The sequence below is a fragment of the Miniopterus schreibersii genome (genome assembly GCF_964146895.1).
Source record: "Miniopterus schreibersii genome assembly, chromosome: 20".
In the NCBI taxonomy this organism is placed as follows: domain Eukaryota; kingdom Metazoa; phylum Chordata; class Mammalia; order Chiroptera; family Miniopteridae; genus Miniopterus; species Miniopterus schreibersii.
This window is the reverse complement of record NC_138122.1, coordinates 27,806,397-27,811,232: the sequence shown is the minus strand read 5'-3', so window position 1 is coordinate 27,811,232 and position 4,836 is coordinate 27,806,397.

Sequence of the window (4,836 nt, the reverse complement as noted above, 5' to 3'; positions counted from 1 at the left end):
AGTCCTGGGACAGACAGGAGGAAACCAGGCTTCGTCTGGGGCAAGGGAGTGTTACCCCGACTCCCCTCCTCACGCTCTCCAGCCCTGACTTGGGGTCTGTGCCCAGGGGTGGCTGACACCTGGACTTCACCTGCCAGACAGAACCCCTCCCTCCTCCAGGCCCCCAGCAGACCCCAGACCCATCTTCCCGGCAGGCAGGACGTTTGCAGACTGGCCTCAACCCTACCCTGGGCCATCCAGGTGCGCAGAGGTCGACGGGGCCTGAAAAGTGCTCACCTGCCCCTGGAGGGGGGATTCCCGCACTCCCACACCTGACTCCTGGATTGGGGTGGTGAAATCTATCAAACTGAGAATTAGGCGAAGGAAAAACAAGTCTGCAGGCTGGGGGTGCACCTCCTTTTAATTTAAAAAATACAGACCAGTGCAAAGAGTCACCCTGTCACCACCCAGCACTGTCAGCCGGCGAGATCCTGGTGCATTGGCTTTTCACCCTATATTTTTCCTTTGGCGAAAGGTGCTTGTTGCTTTTGTAAAAAGCAAGTATCCGCCCCAGCTGGTGCGGCTCAGTGGTTGAGCGTCGACCCACGAGCCAGGAGCTCAAGGTTCAATTCCCAGGCAGGGCACACGCCCAGGTTGTGGGCTTCATCCCTGTAGGGGGCCGATCGATGTTTCTGTCATTGATGGTTCTGTCTCTCTCTCTCTCCCTCTCCCTTCCTCTCTCTCTAAAAGAAATAAAAACATATTTTTTTAAAAAGCAAGCATTTACAAAGAATTTACTCCATGCAGAAAAGCACAAAGATAAAAATGCAAAAACTCTGCCAAGGAAACGCTGCCATCAGCATCTGGCGATGGCTATTCCAGGTAAGCAAAGCGTGGAGAGGCGGCCACGTGGAAGCACTCGCACAGGCGACCAAAGAGCAGGCCCTGTTTCCTTTTTTTTACTCTCACCTCCCGGCCACACACCAGTGTGCTCCCCGCAGGACCGTCCCTGTCCCTTCTCCCCGAGGCCAGGCCCGAGGGCCAGGCTCAGCTCCCTCCTCCTCAGCGCTCTGGGTGCTGCTGCGGGGCCCCCTGCCTCGGGCTCACCTGAAAGATCGCTTCTCTCAACTGAAAGTGGAAATAGGTTCCATCCAAGTGGCCCCGTTATTGTGTGGTGTTCAAGTAAAATTAAAATTAAAATTCCCAGTGTTGGCTCTTCTGCAACCATGAATCTCATCTCTGTTTGCTGCACACACAGTGAGTCCTGTTTGTGGGACAGTTGGGCTAATGGAGTCGGAAATGTAATTATATTTGTAATTGGAAACACAAATTAGCTGCTGCTTTTGTGGGGCTGGATCTAAATGTCGGGTGGTGTGTGTTGGGTGGCGTGTGTGCTGTGTACGTGTGCACATGTGTACATTGTGTACCTGTGCATGTGGGTGCCATGTGCTAGTGCACGTGTGCATATGCATGTGTGTGCTTGAGCATGCATGTGCGTGTGCTTGTGCATGTGTGTGCTTGAGCATGCATGTGCATGTGTGTTTGAGCATGTATGTGCATGTGTGCACATGTGTGCGTGTACACATGTGTACCCATCCAGCAGGTATTTACTGAAACACTTCTCTTACCTATCTTGACACACCCTTGGGCAGACCAGAGTGGACACGCAGAGCTTCCCTGACTACTTGGACCAGCCCCGGCCCTGGCTTCTTTCTCACTGGCTGCAGAGAGTGAAAGTGGGGGTGCTGGCTGCAGAGGACAAAACTGGGGATGCTGGTGTCAAGGAAGACAGAAGCCATTCCCAGGGGCGTGCCTCAGGGAGCCTGTGCAGAGGCCGCTGCTTGGGACAGACAATGTGACTGGCGACAGCACCAGGCTGGGCGGGCTGTGGCCCTGGGTGCACAGAAAGTCTGTCTCGGGAGTGTCACCTGCCCTCCTGGCATGGCCCCCTGCTGCCCTGGGCCTGGCTTTGCACCTCTGTGGCCGTGTCCACCCAAGAGGACAGCAGCTGGTGAGAAGGTGGCTGACACTGTGGTTGCCAGGCAACCTTCTCCCTGCCCCCCCCCATGCTCAGTGGGGGGCAGCCTTGATTGGAGCGCCCCCAGCTGCAGGCGGCCTGCCAGGGGGGGGGGACTCAGGAGAGTCAGCCAGGAGCTGCTGGGAAATTGACAGGAGGAGAGGACAGGCTCTTAGATGGAGCTTTTAGATGGGCTGCCTGGAACCTGCTGGCTGCCTTGCAGCTCCGAGACCTCCGCCCTCACCCGGCTGCGTTTACCGTCCTCAGATGAGAGCATTAACCCCCCATCATTTCAGCTGCTTCTCGGCTGGGTTTCTGTTCTAGCTCAGAACCCCCAGGTGGGACCAGGACAGGGACCTGTTGTGTGCAATTTTCACACTCAGTCCAGATTCAGGTTTATTATGTAAAAAGCTGTGGTTGTGAGTTCCCTTGTCCGCTTCTCTATCGAGGTGACACTGGCCTCGTACAGTGAGTTCTGCAGGGAGACAGCCTCCAGCTGTGATGGGAACGTAAGTGCCCGGGCTCCCACGCCCTGGGGAGGGCAGGACAGGCCCCACCCCAGAAACGGGTAACGAGGTCGGCTTCACCCAGGGCTTGGGTCCCGTGAGCTGGGGTGACTCCCCCAAGGAAAGCTGGGCTGCGCCACCAGCAGAAGGGGCACTGGGTGCTGAGCCTGCAAAAGGAACAGGTGTTTCTTACTAAAGGAATAACTTCAGGTGCGTGACTGAGCGATTAGCTGGAAACATCGCGAAGAGTATAACTTTCTTTGTTTCCCGAGCTGATAGTCACCACTGTGAGGGTGACTGGAAATAGGGTTTCCCGCCTCCACTCACCGGACACCAGGGGTCTGCCCCTGGACGTCTCCTTCCCGATTCTTTGTCCAGCTGCGGGGGGTGGGGTGGGGCAAGGCCAGGCCCTCCTGGGTGTCCCCGTGTCCTTCAGGTCAGGCAAGGAACAGAAGGGTCCAGGAGACCGAGGAGGCGGTGCTGTCCCTCCTGGCCGCGCAGCACCTGAGAGTGTTCATTAAGACCAGGCGTAGCTTTCCGGTCGTTTAATTATATGGGCTTCATTAAAAGGGGAGATCAGTAGCCAGGATCATAAAAGCTCAGAGACAGTGGTGCAAACTGCTTTGTCCTCGGTGACAAAGGATGTCCTGTCTCCGATGGATCCCTTCTCGGAGCCGAGCTTCCCGGCAATTCGGGTTAAATTAAAAACGACTGTGTGTCCAGAGCAGCGTCAAGACGGCAGACGGGAGCTTCCGGAAGGGTCACAGGCCCACTCTGATGATTTCCCCGATTCGGGTGGGAATCCCTTGAGCTGGGAACAATGCCACATGGAAGGAGCCGCAGGGCTGCGTCTGCCCCTTTATCATTCATTCATTCCACCAGGATTCAAACTCGAGACACGGCGGTGGGCGGGGAGGCCTGGCTCTGCAGCCTGGACCTCCGGCCGGCGTGTCGCTGAGGAGCCCAGCAGGTTTGGGCTCCACCGGGCGGCCTGCTGGGGCTCCCGCTCGCCCCGCGCGTAAAGGCCCTTCATGTGGCCCTTCCTTGGCACCAACCTGGCACCGCGAAGCCGCACCCGCCCGCAGGTGTGCCCGCTCCTCAGGGCCCGTTCTGCTCTCCCAGAGCCGCAGGGACTTCTCCCCGCCAGGAGCTGCTGGCACGGCCGCCCGGCCTGCCTCCCACCTCGGTCTGTGTTTTCCGAGGACCCACGGCCATCTGCTCCGTGTCACGCGAACAGACGAGGGAAGCGCGTGTTTGCCACACACAGTTGCTCCCAGCCTCGGGCGGGAGGCCGCGCTTCAGAAGGCGGCAGGCGCCGGGGCTTCCCAGATGGCGGGGGCTGGTGGGAAGGGCTCCCGGGCTGGGGCGCCCCGAGCCCCTCTGCCTGGCTGGGAGTCGCCTGCCCCCCCCTCCTCCCTCTGCCACTGTGCCCCCGGCGCCCAGCCCAGCCGGGGGGCCTGAGCCGGGCCATCAGCATTCCTGCCCCCTGGTCTGGGGTCTCCCCATGGGCGAGGCCAGGTTGGCAGTAGGGGGGCGGCTCGCGGGAGGGCCAAGCCCCCCGGCCCACCTTCCTGGGGGGGCTCGATCTTGGGGGCCGAGGCCCGGGGGCCCCAGCGGACCCAGCGGAGGGCATGGGCACCCGGGCGTGCAGGTGACAGGAGACGGGCCTGCACCGGCCTTGAGGCATGAGCTGGACGCCGGACAGGGACCGACGGCCAAGCCCCCGAGCCCCTCCATCCCAGTGGGGCGGCGGCTGGGGCTCGGTCCCGGCCCGGGGAGGAAGCCCGCGCGGCTGCTCGCACGCCATTGGCCAGAGCCGGGTCACGTGGCGACGCCGGCAGCAGGGGCGTCTGGGAAATGTAGTCCAGCCGCGTGTCCGCGCGGGAGAGGCCGGCGGGGGGCCCGGACCCGCGCGGCCTGGGGGTTCGCTTCCTGCCGGCGGCGGGCTGCGCCCCGAGTCCTCCCGCGGGGCCGCGGCCCGTGCCTGGGACGCGCGTCTGATCGACGGCCATGAGACGGCGGGTCCTGGGCAGACCCGGGCCCGCGTCCACGCCAGACACTGACGCGCGTGTCGGAGGGAAGCCGTGCTCCCTGACAGGCTGACGGCGGACGTGCCTAAGCGGGCTCCAGGCGCCCTGTTGGCATCCCCGGGGCACTCGCGGGCCCGCAGGGGGCAGAGCAGCTGAGCCCGCGGCCTCCCCACGCGCGAGGATCGGGCCCGCTGCCCCCTGCGCGCCCCACGGGGATCGAGCCCGCAGCCTGGGCCTGGGCCCTGCCCGGGAATCAAGCCCCACCTCCCGGCCCACAGGCCACGCTGGCCACGGCGCCACGCTG